The sequence below is a fragment of the Polypterus senegalus genome, chromosome 1 (assembly GCF_016835505.1).
Source record: "Polypterus senegalus isolate Bchr_013 chromosome 1, ASM1683550v1, whole genome shotgun sequence".
NCBI classification, from domain to species: domain Eukaryota; kingdom Metazoa; phylum Chordata; class Cladistia; order Polypteriformes; family Polypteridae; genus Polypterus; species Polypterus senegalus.
Window position 1 is genome coordinate 14,208,549 of NC_053154.1, and position 13,689 is coordinate 14,222,237.

Consider the following 13,689-nt stretch of genomic DNA (forward strand, 5'->3'; position numbering starts at 1 on the left):
ATTTGCACTGAAGAACTTTTTTAGAATTTTGACAATTTAAAATTGTGACCTGTTGTCACCTATCAGAAAACTCACTGATGAGCCAGCAATACCTCAGCCAAAATTTTGGAAGCTATTAAGTAACTGACGAGGCACTATATTGAGTTTTTGTTTGGCGTAGGTCTTCATACATAAAGCATAACAGCTTTTTGCTGACATAAAAAGCCACTTTTCAGCAGCAGTAGCAGCAGTGTCTGGTTTTCCTAACATAAACAGAGCACTTTACCACACTCATGCAGGGCACCAGGCAAAAGTGAAGTTGCTTTTGTTAACCTTAAGCTGTTATATTCCATCGCACAGCACAAATGATCTGTGATACCAAGATGAGACTGACCAATGTTGTGGCTCGGTGGCCTGGGGCAACCTGTGATTCAGTTATTTTGAGGCAAAGATGACTTGTTGGCTGATGACTTGCTGAATGAAATGGTTGCTTGTTGGTAAGGTAACTGGCTGAACCTTCAGTTCTTCATAGGACCTGTACTATTCAATGTAAAAACAATCATATCACTACATGTGCAGGTGATAATGGGTACCAGCTCAGACGTGCCAACCTCCACAGTGTAGAGAAAAGGCACTACAATACTGCACATGCTTTTGGCACGCTTAGTTATGGAGTGCAGTACGATGTGCTATGGGGTATTGAAGGAACTGGAGAAATCAAAAAACATTATCCTCACAGTGCTGCCAGCTTTTTCCGGGTGAGAATAACCCTTGGGGAGTAGACAGATAATTGCATCCTCCACATCAGTCCTTGTTTGATTGGTAAACTGCCTGCTTTATCTCATTATCCTTACAGAGTGATCAGGGAATATAGTTCAGGAACAGTCTCTCAAAGGTCTTCATGATATAAGAGGTTAATTAGCATCGTTCATGTATGGTTGTTTCAGGGTGGGAACCACATGGAGTTAGGGGTGCATTCACATACGCAGATTTACAAGACGATTGTGATATATAAAGGTAAGTAGAAATGTACATACATCAGATTTTTGTTGGTGTATGCATTTACCTGTTTTTGTGGTTTATGCATATTTTCATGCTCAAAGTTTTATAAATAAGAACTGTGGAGAGCGCAAGCCACTCTTTTTCGAAAGAGAACCATGACCTCAGACTTAGAGGTGCTGATTCTCATCCCAGTCATTTCACTCTTGGCAGTGAATTGCTTGTGTGTGTGCTGATTGTGACAGTCAGATGATGCAAAGAGGACAGCAGTATCTGCCTAAAGCAATGATGCCACCCTAGTTTCCTACTCACATCCTTACATCCTCGACTATATATATATGTGTGTGTGTGTGTTGTGACGGACAGCCGGGGCCCCTTCTGTGTATGTACCAGAGGAGCAAGCATGGGCTACACAGTACCTTCCCCAGTCCACTTGGTGGCAGCCCCACTGGCAGTTCTCCATAGCCCTGTTGGGATCCGGGATGGTCACCAGGAGGCACTGCAGGAGTTCCTGGACCCATCTGGGCCATAGTTCAGCCATACCCAAAGGTGCAATCTGAGGCAGGTGATCAAGCACCGAAGCACTTCCGGGTGAACTATAAAAGGGGACAGCAGCCACCACTCTAGGAGTCTGAGTCAGGAGGAGGAGGACAACGCTTGCTGGGAGGAGTGGTGGTAGTGTATTGTAGTGTGTGTTTTGATTTTGGTTGGTACTTTTGGGACTGTGTGCTACCTGTGGGCCACGGGGAAGATGAACCCCACAGGTGAAGAAAAATAAAAGTTTATTTACTTTTATACGTGCCTCCGGTGTCAGTCTGTGTCGGGTCAGCACCTATATAGTACCTTTGTTGTAGTGTATCTATATCTATATCTATATATCTATATATATACAGTATGTATATCTTATATATAAACATCTATGTGTGGAAGTATGTGTGTCTGTCCGGCCCAGAAGTGAGAGGTGAAGTCTGAGTAAGGGCTCTGCCTCCATGGAAACAGAAAATGAAACATCTACGCATGGAAGTGTGTGCGTCTGTCTGTCCGGCCCGAAAGTGCGAGGCTACTACAGCATGAAGCTTAAAGAGCCGGCAAGGTGTCACAGGTCAACGAGTCAGAAGAAGAAAGCGCCTCTGTTTCCAAAGTAAAACCGCAGAGAAAAGAGAGAAACTCTTACGCAAGCGAGACAAGCACATCGGCAAAATGGTATCGCTTTTACTTTGCCATACGCCGCTAATAGACAAGCGAGGCGAGCACGTCAGCACAACAAAACCTAGGAGAGAGATGGACAAAGTAATTCCTTTCAATCACCTGACATCTCTACATTTCAATTTTTTTTCTGATGATTTCTAGTTTTTAGGACCCCAGGCTTTTTACAGCACGGGCTTACACAGCTAGTCTATATATATATATATATATATATATATATATATATATATATATATATATATACATTTTATAGTAATAAATACATTTTGGATTGCACCTACTATGCCCAGTAAATAATAGAATAAAAACCAAGTATAGCACTCGAGTTGTGCTGTTTCTTGCCTTGAGTTGTTTACTGTCTTGAGATGTCACTTTTGTGTAGAGTTTTACCGGTGCCATTCCACTTAGACATATTTCATAACTTGGTGCTGCTTCAATTGTCATACCAGGTATAATCCTGATAGCAAGAAGAAAAACTTTAAAGGGAATGGGCAGCATATGAGCACGGCAGCACAACAACTGTATGTCACGGCCCCTCACCATCAAATTTTTCTGTCCTCACTAAGATAACAAGCTCTATTATTGTTTTGCCCTAGCAGATCAAAGTCAGACATTCATTATGCTTTCTTCATGTTTCTGTATTGGGTGAAGAGATGTGAATGTAACATTTCTTTTTTACGGTAGTCAGCACAGTCAGTGTGGTTAGTAATATAGCTGTTGACACTTTTGGGAGATTGAAGACTTTGGCTGCGGTTGTCCAGTTTTCCTAATTAGCGAACTGAAGTGCAGAATCTAAAATTTTAGAAGAGCAAACCTTGGTCAGTGCAGTTACCTTCACAGAAGCGATATTAATTACATTTTACACTGTATTAAGGTAAATGTTTTGATTCAATTTATTTTTTCAAAGTGTGCGTGAGTGCCCATGTTACCTGTTTTTTATGTGCCAATAACACCTGTACTTGTATTCAATCCATCTTTTTATTTTCTTAATCAACTCCAATGAAGGAATGGAGTCAGAGCCTATCCATACATCACCAGACACAAATCAGGACTCAACCAAGATTGGGGTCCTTGTGATATAGTGGGTCTTTGGCATGTGCATTTTAGATGAATAAATAAATAAATAAATAAATAACATGCTTGTATTATTGGGTAGCGTGGCCTAGCTTCTCCAGAAGCAGTGAGAGTGGGTGATCCCATATTCACATGCCCACTTGTGCGATTGACCTGTTTCCTCGTTAGCACTGGAGTCATGATTGCCACACTTGCATCCTACAGGATTTTAAAAGGAAGCTGAAGCACAAAGTAGAAAAGAAGGAAGACAAGAATGTTGCAAAAGAAAAGGTGAAAAAAGAAAATGGAGGTTAACAGTAAGTAAAAGGGAGCAGTAAAAGAGGAGAAGTGGGTAGATGGGAAAGTGAGCCCCATGAGAGGAGTTTATGTCCAGACACTCGGTCTAGGGACAGAGGGTCATCCTTTTGGTGCTCAGCAGGAGCGGCCAAGTGCTCCAAGAGGCTCCCACGGATGCCTGGTAGACTGTGGCGTTAAGTGAATGAGGAGCAAAGCTTGGGTAAGCTAAGGAGACATTGGTTATTTTAGGGAGAGGCTTGTGATTTTAAAGGAAGGATATTTTTGCCCTTTTATTATAACATCGTTATAAAGGATTATTTTGTCGTTTGGTGAACTTTTTAAACTCCACCAATCACTTGATTTTATGGATTATTTATATATTGAATGTATTGCACTGTACTTTGGACACTGTTTTTGTAAATAAGAGTACTAAGCACTTGAACCACCTATTGCCGACTGTGTCTGTCCTCATTTGCCCAGCTCATTCTTGGGTTATCGACATTTTGGAAGCTGCCAAGAACAGTAGAGCCAACCTGGACCATCACATTGCTCGTCCATTTTGAAAATGGCCGTTACCTCAATATGAAAGGGTAGTATGTGGAGTGCATTTTTTTACAGGGACAGGGAGTATGTGAAATCCATCCATCCATCCATCCTCTTCCTCTTATCCAAGGTCGGGTCGTGGGGGCAGCAGCTTTCACCCTATCTTTAAGGGAAATTCCCTTATTTTAATTATACGACAAGAACAGTAAATATTGCGTCTGTTATGCTGTTTTATCTTCTTTAGGCAGAAGGTTCTACAATTCCACAGCTGCATTTTAATGGTTCTGTCTCATTTAACAAATTACTTAATTTCATAATGGACCCCAGTCACCTTGCAAAGACATTTTGCTCCCTCCTTCCATGAGGCAGGCACTATAGAGCCATTAACACCAGGGGCCCCATGCATAACGCCGTACATTGAATTCACACTATAACATGGTGTAAGGACACAAGCAGAAATGTGCTTAAGCACAAAAAAATCCAGCTGCATAAATCTGTGCATTCGCCAACTTCCATGTTCTTACGCTACATAAATCCCAGTCAATGTGAAAAGTAACGCACGTGCACGGACCTGCTGTCCCACCCCGTCTCCTCCCAGAATTATTCCTCTTTGAATATGCAAATCAATATAAATAAACCTTAAGCTCAGCGTTCTGTGAAGAGGCAATGGCAAAAGCACGAGGGAAAAATAAGAATTTCAGCGAATACCAAGTGGAGGCAAAGAAAAACGTACTGTTTGTTGGTTTAAACAGTATAAACAAAAAAAGGAAGTTGATCGAGAGACATAGAGTGTCAGAGAAACTGGAAAGGTCAAGTTCACAAAGTGGCACAGTGCCCGGAATGAAAAAGAAATTGTCAGATATCAAAGTCGCCATGAAAAGGCGAGTCGTAGCCCTCCGTCCGAGTGTCATATGAAAGCTTATTAGGGTACAGGCAAAAAAAATAGGCACAGAGTGGGAAAAAACACAAAATGTCAACTTTAATCTTGAAATTTCCACTGTAAACACGTAGTTTATTTTGCCATTAAAGCATAACATCATAAACTTCATCTTAAAATCGTTTCATTTAATAGTTTCTCAAATCCCATCATAAATAAAGTAGCATGTTAAATGCTTTGTTTTGTATTTGATCTTCTATGAGCTCTATGTGTGTGAATCACTACGTGCTTCCCCTTTTCAAGCGGGGTCATTTTTGCTAAATCGCTTGTAATTCGACCTCTCCAAATTAGAATCATTGCTGTTATTGAACTATCTGGAGTATAAACACGTTTGGTCTCTTTGTAAAGGTAACATTCTCTAGTTTCACCCTTAGTAGTCAGAATCACTATAGGTGTGACTGATCAAAAGTTATGCACATTAGAACTCACAGAAAAAATGAATTTTTTTGTTCTCGCCTAAGTTTTTTTGTGAAAATAAAGGCCTCTATAGCTGCAGTAGGTAGGTGGGGACAGAAACACACTATGTACCAACAGAATAACTTGTTGACTACTCACATTTCAAATTTGAAAAGAATACCTGTCAAAATGACATTTTTACACCAGTTTTTATGTGGGCATGTCCAGGTGCTTTTTAGAGGGACCATTATCCACATTTTGGAACGTATGGAAAAAGTGTAATAACTTTTGAATGCTTCAACCCACAGATATCAATGAGGGCTCTACTGAAAGCTTACACCTAAAGGAATCTATATCTACACACAGTGTCACTCTATTAGTTATAAAAATAATAAAAACAATAAAAAATACACATTTCAATATAAAAATAGTCAACACAAGTCTTATGGGCCAAAAATATATATATATTTTTTTATTTTTTACTTTTTTTTTTTATAAAATGCACACAAACTATATACATTTCTTTTACAAACTGTTACAACACAGCTCAGCATTTTTCCATGTGCCACTGATTGTAGCAATCACTAGCAAGCAGAAAGCACAAGGGCGTGTCACGTGTCGCTCTCTGCCATTAGACGTCTCCTGGGCCGGTTGAATACTTTCACGCCGCGTACATGCCTCTAATACTTTTAATCGAAAGTGTATTTACGTTTATCTGTACGTTTATCCATATTTAATATGCGAAAAAACTTGGTGAAATCACAATAAACAACCACGCACCAAGTCTGCAGACTGGCACAAATGCCACCTTCGCGCAGCTCCGATCGTTTTGTTTACAAGTTAGCATGGCAAGTTACATATCGACGTGCTCAGCTGCTCATTGGCTGTAAGTTTGGAGTGACACTCACAGCGTCCAATCAAACTGGTAGATTCTACCGGGGTTTGGAGTTGTGCGTCATTGTTCAGCTGTCTGTTACACTCGTTGGCTATACGAGGTGCCAGTCACCCCCCAGACCCATCGTAATTGGCCAAGTTAGGTGTCAATCTGAAGCTAACACTTCCGTGTATCATGCTTTAGCATGGTTATCGCCGATAGAAACAAATTACGTCTGATATGACAAATAGAAATGAAAAAAAAAGTCGGAGCTAGTCTCGAGTTAAAAAACGTTTTCTGGAGTTGTTGTCCCTTTGAGGATCTATCGTGTGTTTTGGACCTAATCGTTTTACTGGATTATATTCCCTGGAGCCTTACGGACAGAATGAGATCAATATTGCTCGGAAATATTGATGTTTGACTTGCAGAGAGCCTTCAAAGGTAGGAAAAGTCAGCTCTTAAAAGTATTTACTTCTCTGTAAAAAAGATTTAGTGTCAGTGCTGTGGTTGTTGTGTGTCAAAATGGTTTATATCATCGGAAAGACGAGACTCTGAATTTTCATTTGATGTGTAGTATGTCGAGGTGCATGACAGAGGGGCATGCACACATGGCTGTGACATGATTGTGACGTCGTACAATCGTTGTTATGTACCGGGACCGGTACGTGTGCATGTTAAGGGTTTTTAAACCGGCTTTCACTTCCTCCAACTGGACACAGAATCCATTACATTCGTGATATTACAGCTCTCTGAATAATTAAAATACTGAGATGTATATGTGATATCATTTTCATGATGACAAGAGTTAAAGCATGTTATTAAATATGGGAACACGGTGGCGCAGTGATTGTTCATGTCTCACGCAAGATGCTTGCTTTGCCATGCGTGACCTTCGATGAAATAATTTATTGCAGCAGTACTGTCTCTGTTTCAAACGTACTAACCTTCAATTTCTGTCCTTCCTTTTCTTTATACAAATACCCAATCGGCACACAATCAGCTCTGTAATTGACGTTAAGCCATCTGTAAGCTTGGAACTCAGATTCTTCAAAACTTTTAAGGAACATTTAAATATCTTCATAGTACGCGTTTAAAAGAATACAGCGCGAGGGAGGAACAATCTGTGAATGGAACGCCAGCTCCTCGCTAGCTTTAATTATAAACAATATAGATTATTTAAATGAAGTTAAAGTTTTATCTGTATAATGTAATAAACACATTTTGCTGCATTTCATCTTAAAAATGATATTGTCATCATATGTAAATACGCTCTTTATAAAGTGCTGAGGTTCTGCTATATTATAACTGTATCGCAAGTTTGCAGTGAGGTGATTGTACTTATAAGTACAAACAGTTCTACAAGGAGCACTTGATGGACTGATTGAGTGCGTTTATACTACTTTGGATGAAAATGTTTCCGAACCGTGAGTTCAGTATAGGAAAGGCGTTTGTCGTATGAGAGCAGTTCAATAGACAGCATGGCTGAGGCAGTGTGTGCTTGATGCTGTATCCCAATAATTCTCTTTCCAATCAGCTGTTTAGCTGTGATTCCTCACTCAGATACAGTGATATAAATACTCCGAGTGGTGCGGTGAGAGTAATATGGAAAAGATGATCAGCCGTGGCAACCCCTAACGGGAGCAGCTGAAATCAGAAGAAGAAGGTGCAGTGAGTGTAACAACGTTAAAGCAGCTCAGGTATTTAGAATAATTTGACCATTCTGTGGATCATTATATTGTTACTGGTTAATTACAATCAGATGAATTAAACTAATAAACAATATGCGGTTAATTTCAATGTATTTATAAAGCTGCATCAGGGATGTGGATCTAAAAAAGAAAGGGACACCACATTGGAATAGTATCACTGCTTGATACTGGATGCCGCCAGTCTGCAAACTTGCGTACGCCAGGGTTTGAGCTACCGTAAAAATGTGCGTGGCTTTACTCCAAGTTTAGGTTTTATACATTGTGATTTGAACATGGAAACAGGCTTACACAACATTTTTGTACGTACACACCATTTATACATGAGGCCCCAGAACTATGAGATTTATAATAAGTCTACTCAAATGTTATACTTAAATAAATAAGTCTGTAATCAACTGAGTGAATTAAGTGCCACATCATCTGAAATTCTTGTTTATGTAACTAGCTGTCCCCGGCAGCTCTGCCCACATAGTAGTGAAACAGGACAAATTTTAAAAATCAATTTAAAAAAAATTTAATTCTAGCCAGGCGGAAGGTAGGTATGCTCCAACGTCAAATGTTGTCACTGTATCTGACCGTGTTCAGCTCTGACAGGAGAGCATCCCTCACATTTGGAGAAAAGCCCATGGCTGTGATATCTCTGCCATTGAGCAGGTACCCTCTAAAACACACGTAGCTCTGATCTCTCTCTCAAAAACGTCAAACGTTACTCCTTAACAATCTCTAGATGATAATGTCTGCTGAACAAACAGGTATCACTAACTAAGCGGAGACAAGGTACGCTCCAATATGAGGCGAAAGGTAGAGTAACTCGAAAGGAGGCTGGCGCGTGTGAGAGGATGGCCCCACCCCCCTCGGCCCACAGCCTCTGTCATGGATTGGTGCAAATAAATCGGTACTGCAAGTGAACTATGATACTTAGCTTAGATAAGAGAAGTCGCAAAATCAACCAGAATGTTCAAGCAAATTATAGAAAAAATCTAATCTAAATCCTTTAAGTAGTTCTCTCATGAAAAGTGGACAGTTAGACAGACAGATAGACAGATGTTGGATTATATATATATATATATATATATATATATATATAGGGCGGCACTGTGGAGTTTGCATGTTCTCCCCGTGTCTGCGTGGGTTTCCTCCGAGGGCTCCGGTTTCCTCCCACAATCCAAAGACATGCAGGTTAGGTGGATTGGCGATTCTAAATTGGCCCTAGTGTGTGCTTGGTGTGTGTGTGGGTGTGTTTGTGTGTGTCCTGTGGTGGGTTGGCACCCTGCCCAGGATTGGTTCCTGCCTTGTGCCCTGTGTTGGCTGGGATTGGCTCCAGCAGACCCCCGTGACCCTGTATTCAGATTCAGCGGGTTAGGAAATGGATGGATGGATATATATATATATATATATATATATATATATATATATATATAGTGGTAGTTAGGAGGCACTCTCGCTCCCTTGAACCCCTGTCCACGACTCCAGACACCAGGTAAAAGTTCAATCCTTGATTGACTCGAATTGACTTTATTAAATCTCCACAGTGCACAAAACACCCTCTCCTCCACTATACTCATGTAATAATCACAAATAATAAAACATCCTCCACTCCCAGACGCGTTGCCACCCTTCCACCCAGCTCAGCTCGCCGTCTGGAGAGCTCCCACAGTCCTTTTATATCTCCTGACCCGGAAGTGTTCCCAATCCCCAGTCCATGTGATTCTCAATCACTTCCGGGTCAGGTAAAAGTTCTTTTCTTCAACCCGGAAGCTGTCGCTCTTCCTATGACGAACTTCCGGGTCATAGGGCACGAAGAAATCTTTGGTCCTACCTGCAGCTCCCTCTTGTGGCCCCCATGGCATCCAGCAGGGCGATGCATAAAAACTCCATTGTCCATGATGCCCTGCTGGTCTTCTGGGGACCTCCATGCTGCAAGGAGGGCTCCACCTGGCGGCTTGGGGTATTGGCGGGATAAACGGCCGCCATCCTCCACAATATATATATATATATATATATATATATATATATATATATATATATACACAAAACCCTGGCCTAAAAGTGCAACGATTTTATGTGACATTTTATGTCACTTTTTTGTCACGCTTTAAATTGGGTTTATTTTAAATCCTACATATATATGTTTGGTATCATTCTTTTGAGGATTTATCGGACTGTAATGTAATTCAGTTAGATTTTCAGAATCTTATTCCATTTTTAAATTATAAACTAAAAAATATCAAGAACTCACGTACTATGAGCCGAGACTTTGTGCCAAGAGATTTAACCACGCCCAGGGCAGGAAATAAAAGAAAAAGAATAAGACAGCTGTTGTTCAGGTTTTTAAATGTTTGAAGCACTGTGTGAGATGCAGATCAGCAGCTGATTGAGCAAAGAGGAGCTAAAAAGAAACTGTATTTGTTTCCCATTGTGTCACCATTTAAGAGGTGGTTTCGGAGGAGTGACTGCATCTCCTTGGGGTGCATTCAGCCCCCCTCTTTACAATGCAAGCAGCAGAGATGCAAAATGCCTGGTGCGTAGTGCAGGCTGGGGGGGGGGTTGGCGAGTGAAGCGAAGTGAAGTGTATATAGTGAACGCGGCCCGGACACAGACATGCGAACATGTTGATTTTCACCACCACACGTTTATTTTTACAACTATTTACAAGTTAGGTGTCACTCAGACTCAGTCCGTGCACAACACAAACCCCAACACACAGTCCTGGCCACTCAATGCCTTCTTCTCCGGGCCGCCTCCACACTCCTCTCGTGCCTCGTCCTTCTTCCACCCGACTCCAGCCCTGAATGAAGGGAGACGGCCCCTTTTATGCATGTCCCGGATGAGCTCCAGGTATTTCTGACACTCCCCCTGCAGGGTGGGGCTTCCATGCCCTCAACCCGTGGGCCCCTAAAGTAACCAGGGCGGCGGCCCCCACGTGATCTAGGGTGGTCGCAGACCCACATCCGGTCCCTTACGCCGTCCTGGCCAGGTCGTTGCCCCTGGCATCCCAGACAATATATATATATATTCTGTATATATACTGCATATATATATAAATGCATATATGTATACATATGGATTGATATAGATGTGATGCTTAGTATTATAACATTATTAATATTAGGTTTAAGTTTAAGCTTTTTCTTTTCATGATGTTTTATGTTGATTATTGTGTCTGCAAGGAACATTACATAAGCAAGAATTTCACTGTACATTGTACATGTAACAATAAAAAGAGATCTAATCAACTTGTTTTTCAGTCATCTAAGATGGATGCTTATTATCAAGCTGCAGCTGTGAATGTCCTATGTATATTTTAAATGGTATAAAATTTGCTTGCAGTTTCGAAAACAGCAAAACATTTAATTACTTCACAGACTAGAAAAAATTCTGTTAGGAATATAAATACATCTGCAGTCATTAACGTTGCCTCATACAAATAGCTGCACTGAATGCAACTCCAGTGGCAGAGAGCTGGCTGTAGACAGAATGGCAGTTGGGTTCTCCAAAGGTTAACAAGACTGTGACACTCTGCGGCACACAATCGATTTTTCCTCTGCGTGTCTGTGTATGTAGTTAATTTGTTGGGGCTGCTTGTCATTTTGTCAAGTCACCCAAAAGAATAAAGTAAAGACCTTGTAAAGGAATCCAAAGCAAGACACTTGTCATGTAGCCGCGAGACAGATGATCCCATTACGGAAGGTAAGTGTTAAAAATGAACTACTAAAGGCAAGCCTACAAGAATGCAAAAAAGAATTATAAAAAATGGAAAATGTAACCGGGGCTTCATCACAAACACATTTTTTATTTAAATGAGAAATTAAAGTATGAAAAGGGATTTATTTTATTAAGACATCTAATGCTAACTGAAATATTCTAATAAACCACTAATTCCGAGGTCATCATATATTGCATATACAGTAATGCTAGCTTAACACAATCTGAATATTTATACATTATTTATTTCATATCTCTGCCTGCATATCCAGTTATAGGTAGCCAACAATGTGCCAGTGCAACACAGAAAGAACTCAAAGGCACACACATACCAAGGCTCATTTACCCACCAGCATGAACTTCAACTGCTTACATCTGACCTGTATGACTAGAATTTTACACATTATGAAAAACATTCAGTCTCAATAATTTCAGAATACTTGAACAATTCCATACTTTTCACTATAATCCAATATAAGGTAAGCAGATATTCACAGTTCGATGATCGACTTTGTGGTTGTGTCGTCGGACTTGCGGCCATATGTCTTGGACACTCGGGTGAAGAGAGGAGCGGAGCTGTCAACTGATCACCACCTGGTGGTGAGTTGGCTTCGATGGTGGGGGAAGATGCCGGTCAGACCTGGTAGGCCCAAACGTGTTGTGAGGGTCTGCTGGGAGCGGCTGGCAGAGTCCCCTGTCAGAAGTAGCTTCAACTCCCACCTTCGGCAGAACTTCGACCACGTCCCGAGGGAGGTGGGGGACATTGAGTCCGAATGGGCCATGTTCCGTGCCTCTATTGTTGAGGTGGCTGACGGGCTGTGGCTGTAAGGTGGTCGGTGCCTGCCGCTGCGGCAATCCCAAACCCGTTGGTGGACACCGGCGGTGAGGGATGCTGTCAAGCTGAAGAAGGAGTCCTATAGGACCTTTTTGTCCTGTGGGTCTCTGGAGGCAGCTGATAGGTACCGGCAGGCCAAGCGGAATGCAGCGGTTGTTGCTGAGGCAAAACTCGGGCATGGGAGGAGTTTGAGAGGCCATGGAGAATGACTTTCGGACGGCTTTGAGGAGATTCTGGTCCACCGTCCGGCGTCTCAGGAAGGGGAAGCAGTGCAGTGTCAACACTGTATATGGTGGGGATGGTGCGCTGCTGACCTCGACTTCGGGCGTTGTGGGTCGGTGGGGAGTACTTCGAAGACCTCCTCAATCCCACTAACATGCCTTCCAATGAGGAAGCAGAGCCTGGGGACTCTGAGGTGGGCTCTCCCATCTCTGGGACTGAAGTCACCGAGGTGGTCAAAAAACTCCTTGGTGGCAGGGCCCTGGGGGTGGATGAGATCGCCGGAGTTCCTTAAGGCTCTGGATGTTGTAGGACTGTCTTGGTTGACAAGTCTCTGCAACATCACATGGACATCGGGGACAGTGCCTCTGGATTGGCAGACCGGGGTGGTGATCCCCCTCTTTAAAAAGGGGGATCGGAGGGTGTGTTCCAACTATAGAGGGATCACACTCCTCAGCCTCCCTGGAAGTCTATTCGGGGGTTCTGGAGAGGAGGATCCGTCGGATAGTCGAACCTCGGATTCAGGAGGAACAGTGTGGTTTTTGTCCGGGTCGCGGAACAGTGGACCAGCTCTACACCCTTAGCAGGATCCTGGAGGGTGCATGGGAGTTTGCCCAACCAGTCTACATGTGCTTTGTGGACTTGGAAAAGGCGTTTGACCGTGTCCCTCGGGGAATCCTGTGGGGGTGCTCCGGAAGTATGGGGTACTGGACCCCCTGATAAGAGCTGTTCAGTCCCTGTACAACCGGTGTCAGAGCTTGGTCCGCATTGCCGGCAGTAAGTCGAGCCCGTTTCCAGTGAGAGTTGGACTCCGCCAGGGCTGCCCTTTGTCACCGATTCTGTTCATAACTTTTATGGATAGAATTTCTAGGCGCAGCCAGGGTGTTGAAGGGGTCCGGTTTGGTGGACTCAGGATTGGGTCACTGCTTTTTGTAGA